The 23171-nt window shown below is 45.1% G+C and overlaps 1 long non-coding RNA gene across 1 annotated transcript; it reads left to right on the top strand.

Moving 5' to 3' along the window:
• The first annotated feature begins 4655 nt into the window (after positions 1–4655).
• Positions 4656–19877, top strand: LOC143935447 (uncharacterized). Its single transcript, XR_013263522.1, has 2 exons — positions 4656–5056; positions 15007–19877. It is a non-coding gene; the product is annotated as an uncharacterized LOC143935447 (long non-coding RNA).
• The last annotated feature ends 3294 nt before the right edge of the window (positions 19878–23171 follow it).

Below are 23171 nucleotides of genomic sequence, written 5' to 3' on the forward strand. Positions count from 1 at the left end.
TGCGGCGTCATAGGGAACACGCTGGTCCTGTGCAACAAACAGAACTATGTTGCAATCACTGTATCCTGACCTTGAAAAGAAAATATATATAAGTTATCACAACTGCAGACTTTGCTATGCTCTGGAAATAGGCAACAAAAACTATAGCCTAGAAGAGAAAAAAAAAAAAAACAGACATATCATCTTCCTGACATAAACAACCAGTAGACAATGAACCTTGTGTGCTTTCAGTTGTCCTTATTATTGAAGCTGGCCTCTTGGCAAACAGATGGAATACATATAAATAACACTTTTGCCGCATACACACGATCGGATTTCTCGTCGTAAAAAGATATGACGGCTTCTTTTTTCCGCTCAAGTTTGCCTTGCATACACATGGTCATGCAAAAGTTTGCTGAAATTACGACCATCAAGAACGCGGTGATGTACAACACTATGACGAGCCGAGAAAATTAAGTTCAATTGTTTCCGAGCATGCGTAGGAATTTTGCACGTCGGAATTGCCACAGACGATCGCATTTTCGGATAGGAACTTTGCCCGACAGAACAATTGAGAGCATGCTCTCAGTTTTTTGCTGGCTGGAATTCCGCCAGATGGACGGTCGCATTTTCCAAAGAAAAACTCTGATCGGTCTTTTGCGGGCCGAAATTCCGATCGTGTGCACGTGGCATTACAGGTCTTGTCCCTCCCCCAGCCTGTGACAGGGCAGTAAAAGGAAAAGCGGCAGACTGATGTGATTATCTCTCTTTCTTCCAGTTTACATGCTCCTTGCACTTATGCCTTGTACACGGTTGGAAATTCCGGTGGAAAAGGTCTGAACGGATTATAATGTCGGAAAATCGGATCGTGTGTGGGCTGTATCGGACTTTTTCCATCGGAAATTCCGACTGAGAAAATTTGGGAGCAGGATCTCAAATTTTCTGACAAAATAATCCAATCTGACTTTTCCTGATCGTTTGTAGAGAATTTCGATCGGACAATGTGCCACGCATGCTCAGATCAAATTACAAGACCAAAGCTATTGGCTTACTAGCCTCAACGTAGTCCTGTCATAACGAACAAACGTCATCACGATCGAAAGATAGGATTTTCCGACAACTTTGTCCGGCCGTGTGTATGCAACACCAGTTTAGGACAAGATCTGTTGGAAAAAATCTGACGGATTTTGTTGTCGGAATGTCCGAACGTGTGTACAAGGCATTAACCACCTCAATACCAGGCACTTAAACACCTTCCTGCCCAGACCAATTTTGAGCTTTCAGCGATGTCGCACTTTGAGTGACAATTGCGCGGTCATGCTACACTGTACCCAAATGAAATTTTAATCATTTTTTTCCCACAAATAGAGCTTTCTTTTGGTGGTATTTGATCACCTCTGCGGTTTTTATTTTTTGCTAAACAAATAAAAAAATACCGAAAATTTTGAAAAAAAAATTTTTTTTTGTTTCAGTTTCAAAACTTTGTAAATAAGTACGTTTTCGCCTTCACTGATGGGCACTGATTATAGAGCCACTATCATACTGATACTCAAGCTGGGCAAAGATGCACTTTTGCCTGATTCATACAGGCCAATTTCCCTATTGACGACGGATGTTAAGCTGCTGGCCAGGGTTCTGGCCACCAGACTGGCCTCTGTCATACAGAAACTTGTGCACCGGGACCAGTCTGGGTTCATTCCAACTAGGTCCACAGCCCTAAACATTAGACGCTTGCATCTTAATTTACAAATCCCGGCGGAGAATACAGGCAATAGAGTGATCCTGTCGCTTGACGCTGCCAAAGCTTTTGACAGCGTCGAGTGGCAATACCTCTGAGGGGTATTGGAAAAGTTTGGACTGGGGGAGAATTTTATCAAATGGGTTCAATTACTATATTCAATTACTATATTCAATTCCCACCGCTAGGCTGCGTGTTAACGGAGATCTCTCTAGCCCTTTCCGTCTATACAGTGCACTAGGCAGGGGTGCCCATTGTCGCCCCTGCTGTTTGCCCTAGCGCTTGAACCTCTTGCGGAGATGGTGAGAGAGTCCCCAATGATAGAAGGTTTTATAAGGGGAGGCAATGTAGACAAAATATCATTATATGCGGACGACACGCTTTTATACCTGGGATACACGTCGACTTCCCTGATAAGTGTAATGTCCCTCATAGAACACTTTGGTACATTTTCTGGCTTCTCCATTAACTGGAGTAAGTTGGCCCTCCTACCTCTAGATGCACTAACAAATCCCCTACCAGATTGTGCCCAGTCCCTGCAAATAGTCTCGTCGTTTAAATACCTGGGAGTAATAATATCCCCCGACCCTGCTGACTACTTACCACTAAATCTTCAACCCATGATCTCCAAAATAAAGTCCAAATGTGGAGCATGGTGCAAATTACCTATCTCACTTATAGGTAGGGCCAATTTAATTAAAATGGTTTGGGCGCCCCAGCTATTAAACATATTGCATAATTCCCCACAATGGATCCCGCAAATTTGGTTTAACAAATTAGATGCAATATTTAGAAGCCTGCTTTGGAAAAAGAAGGTAGCCAGAATTAAATGATCTACTTTGCAATTAGGTAAAGACCAGGGAGGTTTGGCAGTCCCTAACATGCATCTCTATTTCCAAGCCTCACAACTGCAGCATCTGAGTGGGTGGGTTGAAACAGACACGACTGACCCCTCCCGGCCAAGGAGGATGAGGCCTGCAGCCACAAGCCTTGAGGCGGTTTCCCTCAACACATCAGCTCCCTGCCAACGGTGGCACTATTGAATAAACTTTGGCGTTCCCTTAAGCACAGCTTAAATATGCAGGGCTTCAAAGTATACACTCCAATATGGGGCAACTCCCTTTATCCAGAGATACAGATGTTGGAGGGATTTCAGTCCTGGAAAGTGAGGGGTGTTAAGTTGATGTCACAACTCTACTCTCAAAACACATTTAAGTCTTTTAGTGACCTACAGAACGAATTCAACCTCCCAAAACATGACTTTTACAAATATTTGCAGTTACGACATGCGGTACAAACACAAGCACGCTCCTGCAGGATGGTACAAACTGAACACCCAATAGTAACCTATATCCTAACTTCACTAAACAAAAAAGGCATGATCTCGCAAATATACAACTCGCTCTTGAGCAGAACACAGGAAGCGGCGAAACTCCCATGTAGACACCGATGGGAACAAGATGTAGGCGAGATAGGAGAAGAAGAATGGGAACTATGTTTACAATCCTTGCCAAATGTATCTGTATCCCCATCTGGTAGACTTTCCCAACTTTTTATTCTGCATAGATCTTATCGCACGGCCGTGCTACTCCACAAATGGGGCAGGAGAGACTCTCCCCTATGCCCCAGGTGTGAAACGGCTAATGGTGATCTTATCCACCTGATGTGGCGGTGCCCCAAGCTCTTCAGGTACTGGAGGGGGGTGAACAGGACTATTTCAACTGCATACCAATCCACCATTCGGTATGGACTGCTCGCATGTTTATTAGGAGTTGTTGACGAGGAATTTTTTACCCCTCCAACAAACATAGTGGTAATCCGACTGCTATACATTTCACGTAAGCAAATTACCCGACTCTGGCTGACAGCCTGTGGCTCTACGACTAAACAGTGGATTGAGCAAGTCACTTATAAAAGTAAAACTGATGTATCAACACAGGAATACAGTCCAAAAATTTTACAAAAGTTGGACACCCCAGGACTGGCACCCCCTCAGCTAGTATTGGATAGATTACTTCAGGTGTGACCACCATGTACAGGTTTAAACTAGCCAACTATGCAGGACTGTGGCATAAACAATATCTAATAACAATATAGAATGAGGCAGAATTTATTATCTGAGTTAAGTCCCCTGGTGGGAGTTAACTCTGCAGGGAAATATAATATAGTGTGGTACCTGTGAGAAGTTAAGACCACAGTTATCTTCCCGTTGGAAGATGTTAAGTTTATATGTAATTTTTTAAGTACAGATCAAACCTATTAATGTGTCAATAATGTAAGCATGGATGTGGACAGATAGTATGCAATCATAGGGAAAACAAAAAAAAAAGTGACAATCACGTGAAATTTCTAAAAACTTTATTGACAACAACAGTATGTACAAATATAATTCGATGATGTAATCCTATGTAAACACTATTCCTCCTGTATTGCTGCTACACTTGATTGTATACATTTTTACTGTATTTTTGTTTATCAAGACACAATAAAAACTTTTCTGATTAAAAAAAAAAAACATTTCTCTACAATTTCCAAACTCATTATATACTGCTGGAGTGAAAAATCTAATGTTATTATTTATGGTATTGAGGTATTAACATGCACTACAGACCAGTGTTAATTTTGAAGTCAAATTTCAATTTAGTTTTAGTCTTATGCCCTGTACACACTGTCAGACTTTCAGACAGAAAATGTGCAATCCGACACACTAAGTTTGAGATCTCGATCTAAAATTTTCCGACAACAAAATCCAATTGTTTTAAATTCCGATCGTGTGTAGATAATTCTGACGCACAAAGTGCCACGCATGCTCAGAATAAAAATTGTGAGACGAACGCTATTGGCTACTTTATAGTCCCATCATACCTGTTTTACGTCACCTCGTTCTGGACGTTCAGATTTTCCCAACAACTTTGTGTGACTGTGTGTATGCAACACAAGTTTGGGTCAAAATCCGTCGGCAATAATCCAACGGATTTTGTCGTCAGAACGTCCGACTGTGTGTACTGTGTGTGTGACTGTGTTAGAGGGTCTGGGCGCCGGACACACGGTGGTCTATGGGAAGCCTTCCAGCTTGCAATCATCTGATTGCAAGCTGGGAAGCTGATTTGCCTATGTTTAGGGCGTGTGCAGGGTGCAAACGATGCGCCTGCACACAATCCCACTCTACTCAGGTTTGTTTCTGTCCTCCCTTCCTGCATTTTAATTGGTGGGGATCGAAGGGCGGTGGGTGGTGCTTTTTTCAGCACACCCACGTCACTTCAGATTTCCCTTCTCACTGCAGTGTGGAGTGGACACAAATGGACGACTGAGATTGCCAGCACAGCTCCATAGGCAGAGGTAAACCCCTATGCAGGGCAGTAACTAGGTATAGACAGAGGAGAAGCGATGTAGGGACTGAGGGAAGAACTTGAAATTGGAGCAGCTTATCCTCTCAGTAACAAGCAAATGCTGAGAAGTAAACCTTTCACTCACACATGTGATAACAGCTCACTGAACACTAAGCTCAGCCTTATTTATTGCAGGAGAGACACCAATCTTCCCTTGTGACATGTTGCCTGTCTGAATGCTGCTATCTTCAGCTAACTCACTGTTTGAACTTGTCTCCATTTACCTTATACTGTCCCAGAAGTAAATAAGGCTGAGTGAGCAGTGAATGTTCTGTTAGCAGGTGAGGAGGTTAACCCTTTACTTCCCTGCATTTGTTTTGGTTTCTCTTATACCCTACTGGAGGATCATCTATCATAAAACCAGGGCTGGTGCTCAATGCTTCTAGATTAGAAGTGTCCACTATTTTAGAATTCAACTATTTGTTGAACTTGGGAGTATTACAAGGATGGGGATGATGATGATGATGGGTGTATTATACAAGGATGAGGATAGTGATGACGGGTGTATTATACAAGGATGAGGATAGCGATGACGGGTGTATTATACAAGGATGAGGATAGTGATGACGGGTGTATTATACAAGGATGAGAATGGGTGTATTATACAAGGATGAGGATAGCGATGATGGGTGTATTATACAATGATGATAACGGGTGTATTGTACAAGGATGAGGATGATGGCTGTATTAAACAAGGATGAGGATGACAATGAAGGGTGTATTATACGGAGATGAGGATAGTGATGACGGGTGTATAATATGGGTTTGATGATGACACAGATAAGGATGAGGTCAGGCATGTATGCAAACTGCAGGTGCAAAGCCCGCCAGGAAGTCAGCACAGCGCTAATCACAAGCAGTGAGATATTTCCCGATCTCTGTAGCCGCGCATCGGGACAATGTCTCACTGCTTGTGATTAGCGCTGTGCAGTACCGACTTCCTTGTGGGTTCTGCACGTGCGGCTTGTGAACACACCTGAGCTCATCCTTAGACACAGGCAGTACGTTTTTTGTGTGTGCAGCCATGGAGACTTTAGATCGAGCAGCTGCGGACGGCTGCTGAGGAGAACAGCACACAGTGGCTAAACTCTCAGCTCACTATGTTGCTTCAGGGGTCGGGGCAGGGATCAGCTCCACTTGCCCCTGTACTACCGTGTGCGAGGAGGTCGCCGCCTCCTGCGTGTTTTCGACCTGATGAGACCCCTCAGATGAGCTGCCGCTCTGGGAGCCTGGTTATGGACCCTCCAGCCCCCAGGGTGAAGCGTCCTGCTATGGCTGCCGCTGCTGGAGGAATCCCCGTCGTCGGTGGGACCTGGCCGGGAGGGCGTCATCTGCATCCCCCTCCAGGCCTCCTTCTGCTGGGGACCGGGACTCAACCTCGCATCCTGCAGGGCCTTCCCCTGCGCCCGGCAGTGCTCGGCAAGGATGGTGTGCGGCTGCTGGTGCGGACACCTCCCCTTAGGCGGCCGATGCCATCGGTAGAGAAAGAAGAGGTTTCTCTGGTGACGGGGTTGGTGCTAGAGTGGTGTCTGTCAGCCGGCAGAGTGCTTAGCGGGGAGATGTGCAGGAGCTAGCCGTAAGGTATGGAGGGCACGGGCTGATGACGTCACAGACGGGCAACCAGGTTCTTCCACGTCCACAGCATCCCCTGGTGACCAGGGGGAGCAACAATCCGAGAGAGAAATATCAGATTCAGACTCTGATGTGCCTGGCACAGCGCCGGTTCGGGCGGGACCTCTTCAGGGATCTGGAGCAATGGCTGGCCGGTCGGTTTCCCCTGGGCAGCCTGGTAAGTCCTTGTCTATGAAAACGAAAAATCATAAGCCGCGCTAAATGGATACCAAAGCAAATACAACCAACTATTTGTGCAATAATATAAAAATAAATATTGAAATAGATATTAGTAAATGCAACCAACTGCTAGTGCAAAATATGCAAGTAAATATTGAAATAGATATTATATAGGGTATGGCAACCCTATATGTGTAAATACATATACGTGATACAAAACATATAAGTATTGAAATTTCTGATCCCAAAAACCCACAAATGCTAATGGGCACGTATAATAAGAATCAGTGACATACACCTATGATAAAAATAAACATATAAAGTATAAACACCCAGTGTATGAACAATGAGTCCGTATAAAGAACAAGAAGGGGTTAACGTGAGACCAAAAAAAGTCCTCTGGGTAAAAACCACACTAATCCTGGAAATCCAAATATGGGAGCAGTTATGTTCAATCCACCACCAACACACGATAAGATTTACTGCTTACCAGATATGAATGACCCCCCACTACAGAGGGTCACACGGGGCTTTATAGGGATGGACGTCACTTCCAACCACAAGGTAAAAGGGGTTCCTCGATGTCTTCCTGGCTTCGCTCTTTTAGGAACTCTTGGGAAGAAAACTCACTCCCGGACACTCAACTCAGTAGTCCAAACAGACTCAGAACCAGGGGCATCAAAACCATAGGAAAAAGATAAAGCTCAAAATAGTGTAAAACCCTTTTTATTTTAAGATAAAAATATAAAAATACACTTACAAGTGTGTAAAAGAAAAAAGCGCCTTAAGTCCGTGGCGCCGGCCGGACACACACGGACAAACTCGTTCTCCTGGAACCCGTCACAAAACCGAGGTGAATGTAGCGCACCGCTCAGCCCTACGCGTTTCGCAACAAAATTGCGTCATCCAGGGGCACGAGCGGCACGCTGTGTCACCTCCATTTATATGTCTCTAATCATCTGAGCCTCACTCTGGGCGCCTGGCTTTTCCCGCCAAAACCAAGCCTCGTCTTGGAATCAACGTCTGATTCGTCAGGCAGTGATTCCAAAGGTCAATCCACAAGGTTGGGCCCACCCTCACCCCGCCCTCATATGTAACCTGTCATGTCCGTTCTAATACTCAGCTGAATTAAATTAGGCACTGCCAGTGTCTCAATATGTCATATGGGCCATGTATCCCAACTCTACAGATACATACCCTTATGCTGGCCAAAGGAACGACAGAAGGGGGAGGGGGGGGGAAAGGAGTGTGTATGGAACGCCAAGACCGTGTCATTAGCCCCACTTCCGGTTTGTAACCATCCCGGATATCCAAGCCTCACTATCGTTCTGACATGACTTCCGGTCCTGCGTCGCCCAATAGTCCAACTACTAATGTTTAATACACAAACTCCCCAAAGTATCCCTCTTTTATTTGTAAATACAGGACACCAGCCCTGTCCAGTGGTGCAGATCGAAAGAAGAAGAAAGAACGACCGGTACGTGTGCAGGGCGTCCCATCGGGATCACCCATGCCTCACTTCTGGTCGTTAATTCTCGGACGTATGCCCCACTTCCGTTTTCGGTAACTTCCGGTCACCCGATCGGAAACTGTACCTGCACCAACCAAGCCTCGTTCGCGTCACATGAGGTCACTTCCAATATGTGACTAAGATGGTCCCGCCCTAATGGCTCCACGCCGCCTACGGCGCGGTGTAACAAGAAACCCGACGCTTCCTTACATCCGTCCGCATACCCCCTGCACATGTGCAGGGTCATTTAACAGAATCAAATACACAACCCATAACTCGCAGTGGCAACAACCAGAACTGCGCCCCCAGTGAACTAATGACATAACTACATCCACCACATACACCAAACTCACATAGCTGGTCTGTGTTGGTATCTAGATCATAACACTGGATGGGCGATCTAAAGTGTTCAATAATTCACTATAAGGTCACTCAATAGTGCATGGTGTGTTTCCTTTATAAATTATCGCAACAACATGTGTCTCCTACATCTTAACTGCAAACTCAGGATATGTCAAATATTTGTCAGATTGTGGCTATAGGAACCCCATCATAGATGGCCCCAAAATTGTCTTAGAGCCGCCGGCCCAGAGCGCAGGTCCAATGAGAAGAGCTCACAAAAGATATGGCAAAACAATAAACCAAATCGTTTAGTAACTGACAATGGTAAACAGATGGCAAAAATAAATTCAACAATATTACAAACAAAAACATTAAAAAACATGGTAAAATTATTTTTATAGGTATCGCGAATATATCTAGCACGATTGTACTGTATGAGACACCTAACTTCCTGAAGAACATCCATAGAATGGACAGGAGAATGAGGCAAGGACGTGAGCGTCCTCACGAATTATTTATGAAGGCGTTCACGTCCGTGTCAACATTCATACCAAAAGGCACATAAGTTTTGAGCCTGTGGATCCAGGCCATTTCTTGTCTAGAAATCTCCCTGACCAGTGAACCGCCCCTCCAGTGAGGTCTGTACTTATCGATACCGACATATAGTGTATTGGAGGGGTCTCTATGGTGTACTTGGTCAAAATGGCGTGACACCGGATGCTTGTCAAAGCCTCTCCTAATGTTACCAACATGCTCATTGAGTCTCGTCTTCAGTGCCCTTTTGGTCCTCCCCACATATTGGAGGCCGCAAGGGCACTGTATCAGATACACGACTCCCTCAGATGCGCAAGTGATAAATGACTCAATATCGAAGGGTCTTGATGTGCTCGTGGAAAAAAATTTAAAAATCCTCCTGTCCTTACAACTATTTAAAGTACAAATCTGGCAGTTCCCACACTTGTAATAACCTTTCATATCCTGAAAGAAGGATCTAGCAGCCCTTGGTGGGTCATGTACACTTGGTGCCACGCGACTCCCCAGGGACGATGCTCCCTTAAAGATAACTTGTGGTTTAGGTGGTAAGATAGTACCTAGAACTGGGTCGCTTGTTAGCAGGTGCCAATGTTTTTGTATCAGTTGCTTGATGTTACGGTGTTGAACTGAAAAAGTGGTAACAAAAGGAATTCCATTGGCTGTCATTGGATCTGCAAGCCTGCCTTGCCCTAACAGTTCTGCCCTATCTTTTAACCGAACCCATTTGAGAGTTTTCAACAGGTTCTCACCACTATATCCCTTTTCCAGAAATCTTTTAGAAAGAAGGGTTGCTTGCGCTACATTCACCTCGGTTTTGTGACGGGTTCCAGGAGAACGAGTTTGTCCGTGTGTGTCCGGCCGGCGCCACGGACTTAAGGCGCTTTTTTCTTTTACACACTTGTAAGTGTATTTTTATATTTTTATCTTAAAATAAAAAGGGTTTTACACTATTTTGAGCTTTATCTTTTTCCTATGGTTTTGATGCCCCTGGTTCTGAGTCTGTTTGGACTACTGAGTTGAGTGTCCGGGAGTGAGTTTTCTTCCCAAGAGTTCCTAAAAGAGCGAAGCCAGGAAGACATCGAGGAACCCCTTTTACCTTGTGGTTGGAAGTGACGTCCATCCCTATAAAGCCCCGTGTGACCCTCTGTAGTGGGGGGTCATTCATATCTGGTAAGCAGTAAATCTTATCGTGTGTTGGTGGTGGATTGAACATAACTGCTCCCATATTTGGATTTCCAGGATTAGTGTGGTTTGTACCCAGAGGACTTTTTTTGGTCTCACGTTAACCCCTTCTTGTTCTTTATACGGACTCATTGTTCATACACTGGGTGTTTATACTTTATATGTTTATTTTTATCATAGGTGTATGTCACTGATTCTTATTATACGTGCCCATTAGCATTTGTGGGTTTTTGGGATCAGAAATTTCAATACTTATATGTTTTGTATCACGTATATGTATTTACACATATAGGGTTGCCATACCCTATATAATATCTATTTCAATATTTACTTGCATATTTTGCACTAGCAGTTGGTTGCATTTACTAATATCTATTTCAATATTTATTTTTATATTATTGCACAAATAGTTGGTTGTATTTGCTTTGGTATCCATTTAGCGCGGCTTATGATTTTTCGTTTTCTTATTTGCATGCATGTGACATAGCGAAGCCGCAGCTGAATATCCTCACAGGAATTTCTTTATATATTTACACATTTACATATTCACATTCTTAACCTTAGCGCAGTTATTTTCTTTTTTCCTAAGTCCTTGTCTATGCCTTTAACTGTACCTGTTGTGTCTGTGTCCCGCCCTCCCCATTTAAGTTCTCCCCTTGGGTTGTTGGTGGGGGGTGGGCCGGCCCCGGCGCCTGTTGTTGCTGCTGGGGTTGGTTCCGTGGGTGCTAGTGGGGCCTCTCAGGGAGATTTGGGTATCCTGGGCATGGGTGCTAGTGACATGCTTTTGCAGCATTTGCTGGTGGCGGGTAGGGACCTGGGGTCCTGTGGCAGGTACCCCCGGTTCTCTGGTCTCACTGGTCTTGGCTTGGCTGGTGGGGAGATGGGCGGTTGGTCGCAGTGGCTTGGACTGGGACCCCGACGATGGTAGTGGCGGCTCCGCCACCATTTGCTGGAGTGACGGCCCCACCAACCTCTGCGGTGGTGGTGCCCCCGCTGCCTCTTGCTCTGGTGACGGCCCCATGCCGATGCCTGCCATTGTGGTGGCTACGTCGCTTCTTCCGTGGTTCCTGCACCGGTGGCTGGATCTTCCCAGGTGAGTACGAGTGCAGTGACACCAGGGGGGTCAGTGGTGGACGGTGTGAGATTGGCAGATCTCCGTTTTGATTGGAGGTCTACGTTTGTTATGAGGGACTCCTGGGTTTCCATATGGAGGCGGAGGTTAGGGAGAGGATCTAGAAAGGGGAGTACGGGGAGATCTTCTCGCTGCTTCCGCTGGAAAAGTTTAACCTGGACAAGGTTAAGCCGGATGAGAGCAAAAAAGAGGAGGAAGAGAACCGGCGCTATCGGCTTGTCCCGAGAACGTTTGCAAAGGGCGTCATAGGGGAAAAGGCTCCGGACAATTGTTCGGGGTTATTTTGCTACCTGGATTCCATCAGTGAAGCACAAAGGGTTTACGGGGGTGTGGCCTGGCTTTGGTATGATGAGCAGTTCTGGCAGCAGAAGGCTCTTCGGCCGTGCAGTGGGAGCACAATTAAATCGGGTTGTGGATGAAGCTCATGACACAAGCCAGGGCTGTGCCGCCATCCTTTCATGGAGGGGCCGTGGGTGCCAACGCCTTGTCACCATCAGCCGCAAAGCTTCTTTCACTGATTCCAAAACATGTGCGGATAAGACAGAGCCTTTGGAGTCAGGCTGCACATCCTCACTTTGGTGCGTATTGCTAGAGATTTATTTTTTGGGGAGAGTGGCCCTTTGCTGATCACATGCAATCAACACTATTCATACAGATTGTGAGGGGTCCTGAATCCTGATAGGACAGCTAGTGCAGAATGAAAACTCCTCCTACAAGCTTTAACCAGGCACTGAAGGAAGTGCTATATACTGTTGATGAGAAAAGGTATTTAGCACTTTATATTGATTAAAATAATTGCATTTCCATGTAGGCCAGGTATAATGAATGCAGGATCCTGGGTTTAGTAACACTTTAAAGTGATTGTAAAGTTTTCTTTTAATTAAAAATAACAAACCTGTTATACTCACCACCTCTGTGCAGTGGATTTGCACAGAACAGCCCGGATCCTCTTCTTCTTGGGTCCCTCTTCGGCTCTCCTGGCCCCTCCCTCCTCTTTGGTGCCCCACACAGCAAGCAGCTTGCTATGGGGGCACCCAAGCTGAATCAGTTCTGTGTGTCCATTTAGACATGGAGCTGCAGCCCGGCCCCACCCCGCCCCTTTCGTTTATCATTGGCTGACTGATTTTGATTGACAGCAGTGGGAGCCAATGGCGCCGCGCTGCTGTCTCAGCCAATGAGGAGGGGAGTTCCGGATGGCTGAGACATTCCTACAACATCGCTGGAGCTAGAGGGACCTCAGGTAAGTATCTGGGGGACTGCAAAGAGCTGCTGCACACAAAAGAATGCATTAAGATAAAAAACCTTCTGACTTTACAATGACTTTCAATTCTACTGTTACAAGGATTAAAGAAGATTTTTAAAGAGGATTTTTTTTCGTCATCTGTGTCTAATTGGGCGTTTTCCCTTCACTTCCTGTCTCACAGCCAAAACCGGAAATGAGAGGAGAACTAAAGAGGGTGAATTTTTCTAATGGGGTCACAGACAGCAATAAAAACCTGACAGGTGTTCCATTCCTCTCCACCCTAAAACTAAAAAAAAAAGTTGTCTTTAGTAGTACTTTAAAATGTTATATCTATAACAAAATCTCCTTAACCACTTAAGGACCGCCGCATGTAATTATACGTCGGCACAATGGCACGGACAGGCACAAGCACGTACCCGTACGTGCCTGCCTTCCAGCGGGTGGGGGGTCCGATCGGACCCCCTCCCGCTGGCTGCAGTGGTCCATTTCGCATCAGGAGCGATCCGGGATGAGGGGATGGCCGTTGGTTTCTGGCCATCCCCTTGCGATTGCTCCTGGCGAATGAGAAGCTTCCCCTGCCTGTGTAGTGTAAACACAGGCAGGAGGAAGTGATGTCACTCTCCTCGTGGCGGTCTTTTTGACCGGACGGTGAGGAGAGAAGACATCATAGTAAGTGCACCAACACTACACTAACATGTAGGTACACATAGGCACACTTTCACCCACAGTCACCCCCCCCCCCCCCCCCAGTTACAGTGTCACTGATTGCAGTGATCATTTATTTACTGATCACTGCATTTAGTGTCAGTTGTGACTGTAAAAAGTGTCAGGGCAGTTAGTGTTAGATCCAGGGTAGCCCCTTACCCCCCCCTAATAAAGGTTTAACGCCTTGATTGCCTCCCAGGTAAACCTTTCACCCCCTTTTGCCAGTGTCACTAAGCGATCGTTTTTCTTATCACTGCATTAGTGTCATTAGCTAGCTAGTTATTTTTTGGTTCACCGCCAGGTTTTTATAGCCTTAGGTACCCCCATATACAACCTAATAAAGGTTTTAACCCCCTGATTGCCCCTAGATTTAACCCTTTCACCAGTGATCACCATATAAGTGTCACTGGTGACGCTAGTTAGCAAGTTAGTTATTTAGGTTCCCCGTCAGGTTTTTATATAGCGTCAGGTACCCCCATATACTACCTAATAAACGTTTTAACCCCCTGATTGCCCCTAGTTAACCCTTTCACCAGTAATCACTGTATAAGTGTTACGGGTGACGCTGGTTAGTTAGTTTGCTTTCTATAGCATCAGGGCACCCACCATTTATTACCCAATAAAGGTTTAACCCCCTGATCACCTGGTGGGTGATATCAATTAGGTTTTAGGGTCAGATAGGGTCTGCGTCGCCCCAGGCAGCGCTAGGTTAGTGCCAGTACCGCTAACACCTACGTGCAAAGCATACACCTCTTGTAGTGGTATAGTATCTGAACAGATCAATATCTGATCTGATCAGATCTATACTAGCGTCCCCAGCAGTTTAGGGTTCCAAAAAACGCATTGTTAGCGGGTCCAGTCCAGCAATTACGAGTTGAAGAAGTGCAGTGCGAAATTGTAAAAAGACCTCTGGTCCTTAAGCTGACAATTGGTCCGGGGCTTAAGTGGTTAAATTGTGTTTCTAGGCAAAACTTTTTTTTTTTTTTTTTTTTTAGTTTTGGATAAAGTGGGGAAGGTTCATACCCTCTGTCAAGTTTTTATTGCTGTTGGATTTCCTTTAGATTTACCTTCAACTATGTAGTTCAAGTGCAAAAGGGCCTGCCTGATTGCATACAAATGTAGTGTTTAGGTTTGACCTCATATTACAGTAAAACCTTGGCTTGTGAGCATAATTCGTTCCAGAAACATGCCTGTAATCCAAAGTACTTGTATATCAAAGCGAATTTCGCCATAATAAATAATGGAAACTCAAATGATTCGTTCCACAACCATTTATTCAAACGTCCTTTAGTTTGTAGTCAATATAAAAAGATTATAGCAATGTGAGGTTGTGTAACCATAAAATGTCCGTCCACAAATGGAAGTGAGTAGATTTATAGGGGTCTGATAATGTTGAGATAGATAGATAAAGATAGACTATCACTTTAAGAATTTGTAATGCACTTTCTTGCTTCTTTTTAGACACAGTTTTCAGTCCATGATGACCTTCACCGCCAGATAAGAAGCAATAGTTTATTCCTTTTTTGCTCCAAGAAATTGACTGTCTTATCTAGCTGGTCTGACCCAGTACTGTCATGGTGGTACCCACATTTTCTTTCATTTTCTATCAGTCACATGATGTAACCACCTACTTAACTGTTCCCTTGCTGTTCAGAAAATATGAATGCGGATTGAACTAAACTATATACGGTCACACCTATAACACGCCTAGACTTTATGCATATTCATACGTATATAATGTTAAACTTGATGTTTGTAAGTCATAAACACCTTCACTTTTACTCGCTTATGTTGCCAAGAACTATGTGTTGTGTCTCTCCACTGCATTGTATGGAATAAATAAGGAAGAAGGTGCTGTTTATTGATTTGGGCTCACTGTCTCATCTGAATGTCTTGTTTTGGAGACTCCCTAACCTGACAGAGTATAAATAAACTAGAAGAGAGACACCTCCAAGTGTAGAATGGAAAGCCCATGGTGTATGTGCCCCTGGAGTGGCAGTCCAGGGGTGCCAAAAAATCACTGTGAGTGAGGGTCACTTTGATTTGTGGCACATTGGTCACTGCACCATAACACGCTTTTTTTAGCACCTGCCTCCTGGACCGGGAATTTTTTATTCCTGGCCAGAGGGCCTGGCCATTGTATTGCACAATGGACACTTTTACACTCTCCTCTACTTCCTTCTCCCCCACTTTCTTTTTATTTATTTACTTTGTCACGTTTTTGTATTGTTATGTTTTGTACACTGCACGTTTGATGAGTAGGGTGGCAGGTCCTCGGCCCTGTCCTGAGAGTCTGGGGAGGGGGTGGATGTCAGAGAAATTAAACTTTTTAAGTCATCTATGAAAAACGTCATTTGATATTAATATAGTTTTATTTGATATAGCTTAGTTATAAAAAAAATGCTTAGACTTGCATAATTTGAAAACTCATGATGTCTGCAAAAGGCTTAGGGAGTTTTCAAAAGGCTTAGGGAGTATACAGTATCCTGCAGGGCAGGACTTACCATTGGGCTTGACTGGGCTCAAGCCCATGGGCCCCACCCAATAGGGGGCCCCGCCAAGATACATAGCCGAGTGTATCCAGCTCGGCTCCGCTCACAGTTACTGGGTGTGACTGTGAGCCGAGCCAAGTACACTCGACTACTCTTGGCTTCGTTCGGGACTGCAAGAGGACACGAGAGTCACCGAGACACACAGGACTCTGGATCTCGGCAGAGCCATTTTTAAACTTCAAGACTGCAATGACAAGGCTGCAATGACACTGGACAAGTCTGCAGATGGGTGGGCAAGGCTGCAGATGGACACTGATAAGGCTGCATTGACGGGCATTTAAATGTACAGTTTTTTCCTTAAAATTTCCTCCTAAACGTGGGGGGGCGTGTTATACGCCAGCACGTGTTATACGCCGATAAATACGGTAATGTATAGAAGGTAGGGCCCAAAAGTGACTCAAGCCCAGGGGCCCCCACCACCCTAGGTCCTGCCCTGCAGTATCCTGTATAACACTTGTGAATGTAAAAGTCTGTAATGGATATTTCCACCTTTCCTGCCATTGTTCAGAATAAAGGTTGAAATTATACATGTGATCAGGACATTACAAGCAGGAAGGGGGAAGGTTTAAGGGTGATAAAAAGGAGCATGTAATCCTATGACAGGCAGAAATGGATTTTTGAAGCCTGAACGTACATGTAACCATTTCTCTTGCATATGCAAATAAAATTTCTTAACTAGAATCGAGAGACGGTCTGAGAATACAGATTATTCTCCAACAGTGGACATGGCATTTTGGCTTAGATTGCCCTCTCTCTTCTGGGGTCTCCCTTCGGGGGAGCCCTGCCTAGTACTTGGGTGAGTCTGTTCCGGCAGACCTTCCAAAGAAAGGGGTCTGTCTGGTTTCAGCCAGACAGATCATGTTTTAAGTACCCTTGTCCCTGTCTGGAGTCTAACGCCCCAGGGGAGTCAGGGCAAGGCCCTCTGATTTCAGAGGGCTTGTGTACCTGTTGCACTTTTTTGTGTTTCAGTCTTTATGTGTGTGCACATTTGTTTGACACCGGGTGAAGTTTTTGAGTGTGTTTCACACCCCATGGGCTTTAAAAAAAAAAAAAAAAGGTTACATTTAATGAAGGTACAACATTCAGCAACTAACATGGTTGATGATTAAAAAAGGATCATCTAAAGCCTCGTACACACGATTAGACTTTCCGCAGACAAAACCGAAGACTTTTGTCTGAATGGTGTTGGCCAGGAACTTGTCTTGCATACAAATGGCAAGGAATTGTCAGCCAACAAACACAAACGTGGTGATATACAGGACGTACTACGAGCTGATAAAGAGGAAGGTCAATTGTCATGCACCAACCTTTGGGCTCCTTCTGCTAATTTTGTGTTAGCATAAGTTTGGTGAGTGTTGATTCGCGCTTTTTATTTCACGCTTTTCAGTTGGTTTCTGAACGGCCGTTGGTTAACCAGCCATGTTGCGAAATCAGAGGAGATAGCGCGTTCTTTATTATTGGCCTTGGAGTTATTGCTTTGACCCCAGTCCAGTCCAGGAACAGGAGGAGGAGGACCAAAAATTGTTTGCTTCATGAATCGTGACCAATTATGTCATGTGCCTTTGCTGCGGGAGCTCCAGGAGAATAATCTGGATGATTTCAGAATTATCTCCGGATGACAGACCCCTGCTTTCACAAACTCTTGGCATTGTTGACCCCCTATATTAAGAAGCAGGACATGCATGAGGCTTTTATTTTATTTTTTGGTTGAATAATGATTTGATTTGGTATATTTTCTATATTTTTGGATGCATAGAATGCACTTTTTAGTTAAGTTCTATTGGCAGATAGCATGTCTAATTTTCTTTGTTTTCTTTTTTTTAATGCCCAAAAAAGTTGTGTAGAATAATACTTGACTATGTGTTTTACTTCAAATGACAGTTTGGGAGTATGCAGTTACATTTTAAAAACTACAATTTAAAATTAACAAGGGACACCAACATAAAACCAATGGTGTTGTGGTAACTTAGTTAATAAAAAAAAAAATTAATAAAAAATAATATTAGTCTTGATATCACTAGAAAAAAAAAGCCTTTTTAAATACGTTTGGCAGAACTCCGTCAGTACCACCAGCAAAGCAGTTTCATTATTATCCCATTAAAGAATAAGAGAATGTGCGCTGTATTTCAAGATTTCTTAATATGCCGCCTCACGAATGTGAATTCTCCATTATAAACGCTAGTTTTACAAGACCGACCGCTTCTGGCTCGTTCTTGCTTCCGAGCATGCGTGATTGTACTTTGGACTTTTGTCAGACGCACTTGTGTACACACGTTCGGAAAATCCAACAACAGACCGCTGTCTGCAGAAAATTTATAAACCTGCCATCCAACATTTGGCCATGGAAAGTTGGTCAACAATTGTCTCATGGAGCATACAAATGGTCGTATTTTCCACCAACAGCCTGTCATCACACAATTCCCATCATAAAATCTGATCGTGTGTATGAGGCTTTAGTATGCAGGCATCCGCGGTAAAGCTGTCCATATAGACCAGTGATGGCGAACCTTGGCACCCCAGATGTTTTGGAACTACATTTCCCATGATGCTCATGCACTCTGCAGTGTAGTTGAGCATCATGGGAAATGTAGTTCCAAAACATCTGGGGTGCCAAGGTTCACCATCACTGATATAGACCATCCCCGCACTGCCGGCTTTCACCGCTGTCAGTCTGCAAATCGTGACCGGGAAGACTACTCTGCAGTACAGCGATCTGAAAGCACTGCTTGGACTGCTTATGGAGTGCACTGTGGAAGGAACAACTTTGATGGTGGTGAGGAGGATGGTCTATGTGAACAGCTTTATCCCAGATGCCTGCATACTTAGATGTGCCTGTTTTAATCATCATGTGAGTTGCTAAATGTTGTACCTTCATTAAATGTAACCATATTGCTAAACTTAGAGGCGACTCTCTTCTCTTTTATACTCAGTTGTGACATGACGCTACTTGTATATGAAGACATCACTTGTATATCTAGTCAAAATTAATTTTAACATTTTGCTTGTCTTGCAAAATGCTCTCAAACCAATTACATGTGGTTTTGGTAAATCTAAAGGAAAAAATCTAAAAAAAATTGTATAATGTGTGTTGGATTTAATATGAACTCATCTAATATTTCTGGGATCCATACATTGGCTCCCACTCCCAATAATCAGCTAAATTGATTGTCCTGGTGTCCTAAATCCTGTGTCTTGGAGAAGAGGATGCCCTCTCCCGGTTGGAATGTAGCCAGTTAAACCTCTATTTTACATGAAACTAGAGGCACCAATCTATCTGTGAGAGCTACTCTGCATGACAGTGCTGACTCCGATCTGTCTACGAGAATCCCTGATTCAAGCAAGCTCCAAAGAAGAACCTAACTGATAGAGATAAAGGAAGTGGGGCACCGGAGATCGAACCTCAAGATTTGACCCCAGTCATATTATTTGCAATTCATGGACAGAAACTGCCCCCCAGAGGCCAATTATGGCAAGACGGTCAGAAATATTATGGCAAGACGATCAGAAAGTAACCTGGTGGAGGAGAAGCCCCGGAGACACTGTGATTCGTCCACAAGCAAAGTTGGGCAGGCAATGGGATGCGGTGTGGGTGAGGGGTGTTTGTCAAAAGGAATGTTTCAAACAGAGCTCCCTCTTATTCCATCACAAGGACAGCCAGTAGGACGTGCTAAGTATACCCTTGTATTGTATGCTATGTAATCTTGTAATTTCTAATAATACCTACCTTATATAAACTTTCTTATTTCCCTGGGAAATAAATGAGAATTGATTAATCTTAAACCGTGTGTTTGGTTTCATAGCTAACTTTGTATTATTGTGATATTAACAGTAGCATGCGCTCAGAGTTTTAATAGACTAACTGATCTATAGGGACTAGACAATTAATACAGAGATGATATGGTAATAGTAATTATTATTATATCAGTTTTAACAGTGTGTATCTAGCTTTAGAATTTTACCCAGGACAAACAGTAAGTACAAAAGTTCCACTGGGGGCACCTGTACTGGGGACACCTGTACTGGGGACAACTGTTCGAATAGGGAATTTCTCACACTTTGGGAGATTTTCTCTAACTTAACTTTCTGTTGTATCTCTGGGACAGGAAGTGAGGAAAAAATGTCTGCATTGTACATGAACATGAAAAACTAACCTGACAGGAAAGGTTTTAACACTCCCTAATGCCGCGTACACATGATCAGACTATCCGGCGGACTTAGTCTGGCGGAAAAAAACTCCGGACTGTCCGAACAAGTGGACCTGCCCACACACAGGACTTTTGCGGCGGACTATCCGCCGTACTTTTGAAATTAACGGACTTGCCCACACACGAGAAAGTCCATTCATTTTGAACGCGGCTCCAGGTAGCCGGGACTAGCGAAGGAAGTCAATGTCGCCGCCTTCAGCGGCAAGATTGACACGTCGCTGGCCCCGTCACCTGGTATGGACTTAAAGGGGAAGCCCTACGCCGAAAAAACGGTGTGGGGGTCCCCCCCAGGTCCATATCAGACCCTTATCCGAGCACGCTACCCAGCCGGTCAGGAAAGGGGGTGGGGACGAGGGAGCACCCCCCTCCTGAACCATACCAGGCCGCGTGCCCTCAACATGGGGGGGTGCTTTGGGGAAGGGGGACCCCAAAGCACCTTGTCCCCATGTTGATGAGGACAAGGGCCTCTTCCCGACAACCCTGGCCGTTGCTTGTCAGGGTCTGCGGGCGGGGGCTTATCGGATCCCAGCCCCCCACCCTATGTGAATGAGTATGGGGTACAGTGTACCCCTACCCATTCACCTGTGAAAAAAAATGTAAATAAAACACAATACACAAAGGTTAAAAATAATGTATTGCACAGCTCTGGGGGTCTTTTTCCGTCTTGGAGTGTCTTCTCTCTGGACTCCTCCGCTATCTTCTGCTAGCTCTTTTACTAGCGGAGGAGCCCTCTTCAGGGGTCTTGTCCCCCTCTTTGGTTCTTCTTTCAGGGCCTCCGCGCCTTCTTCTAGCTCTTTTACAAGCAGTGGCTCGGTCTTCTATCGCCGCTGTCTTCGCCGCCTTCTGTTCTTCTCTTCTTCTCTGCTTGAGCTGTTGACTCGTCGCTGTCTCTGGCCACAATGACAGGGACGCGGCGTGCGGCGACTTATATAGGGACATCGCCGGGTGATGTCGCCGCCCATTATGATGTCACAGTCCCAGAGGATGCTGGGACTGTGACATCATAATGGGCGGGGACATCACCCGGCGATGTCCCTGTATAAGTCGCCGCACGCCGCGTCCCTGTCATTGTGGCCAGAGACAGCGACGAGTCAACAGCTCAAGAAGAGAAGAACAGAAGGCGGCGAAGACAGTGACGACAGCGGCGATAGAAGACCGGACCACCGCTTGTAAAAGAGCTAGAAGAAGGCGCGGAGGCCCGGCAAGAAGAACCGAAGAGGGGGACAAGACCCCCAAAGTCGGAAGAAGAGGGCGGCGACGAAGAAGAAAGCCTGGCTCCTCCGCTAGTAAAAGAGCTAGCGGAAGATAGCGGAGGAGTCCGGCGAGAAGACCTCCCAAGATGGAAGAAGACCCTCGGAGCTGTGCAATAAATTATTTTTAACCCTTGTGTGCTGTGTTTTATTTACATTTTTTTCACAGGTGAATGGGTAGGGGTACATTGTACCCCATACTCATTCACATAGGGTGGGGGGCCGGGATCCGGGGGCCCCCTTATTAAAGGGGGCTCCCGGATTCCAATAAGCCCCCTGCCTGCAGACCCCGACAACCAACGACCAGGGTTGTCGATAAGAAGCCCTTGTCCTCATCAACATGGGAACAAGGTGCTTTGGGGTGGGGGGCGCGTGGCCCCCCCATCGCCAAAGCACCCCCCCATGTTGAGGGCACGTGGCCTGGTACGGCTCAGAAGGGGGAGCGCTCGCTCATCCCCACCCCCTTTCCTGACCGGCCGGGTAGCATGCTCGGATAAGGGTCTGATATGGACCTAGGGGGGGACCCCCACGCCATTTATCGGCGTAGGGCTGCCCCTTTAAGGCCATACCAGGTGACGGGGCCAGCGAGGTGTCAATCTCGCCGCCGAAGGCGGAGACATTGACTATCTTCGCTAGTCACGGCTACCTGGAGCCGCATTCAAAATGAACGGACTTTCCTCTGTGTGTGGGAAAAGTCTGTTCATTTCAAAAGTACGGCGGACTAGCACACACACGGCCGTATTGTACTGCGGACTGCGAGTCCGGCAGACAAATTTTGGTGCAAAACTACTTTCTAAGTCCGCCGGAACCCACACAAGGGAGGCTTGTCCGGCGGACTTTTCCACTGGATTGTTTGATCGTGTGTACGCGGCATTACTCTATCAACAACTATTAAAAAAAGTTTTTCCTATGCATACATGCTATCATGCTCCTACTATACATGAATACACATGCTGCATGTATTTTGTGTCCTGGCTGTCTCTAAAGCTAAACCCACCAAAATTTGTGAAAGAACTGTGAAATTCTTGAATGTGATAAAAACTTTGCACCCAGGGCTCAGTAAAAATCGTGTTTCAGCTGCTGCTATATCAAAGTTATATACACCCATCATGCTCTATGTATTGTCCTTGTAGGGGTATTCTGTTTCTCTTATTTGTGAAGGCAGTAGTCCCCAATTGGCCTTCCTATCTGGACATATAAAATGTAATGTTATTTTCTCCGTCACACTGTGGGCCCTGTCTGCTTGCAATACATGAAGAAAATCTAAGGTTTGTATTTATTAGTACAGGAGCCAGGACTGCAGATTTTCTCCATTATATTTACCACTAATCTTTATTTGTATCACAGCTCAATGGAAATCTACTCCTACGTAAATTATGCCACTAATCTGTGGATGGATTAATGGCACACCGGTGGAATTTCTCATTTATGAAACTTAGATACTGGGCTCTTTTTAACCTGTTTGAGGCAATATGGGGACTGTTTAGACAGATCATTTCATGTTGTTCAAGTTGTTCAATAAAAAAAAAAAAAATGGAAAGGAAATGAACAGAAGAGAGATCCAAATCAACATTTGGTGTGGTTACCTTTTGCCTTCAAAACAGAATTAATTCTTCTAG

The sequence above is a fragment of the Lithobates pipiens genome, unplaced genomic scaffold (genome assembly GCF_037356315.1).
Source record: "Lithobates pipiens isolate NorthernLeopardFrog02 unplaced genomic scaffold, aLitPip1_a1.2 Scaffold_28, whole genome shotgun sequence".
Taxonomy (NCBI): Eukaryota; Metazoa; Chordata; class Amphibia; order Anura; family Ranidae; genus Lithobates; species Lithobates pipiens.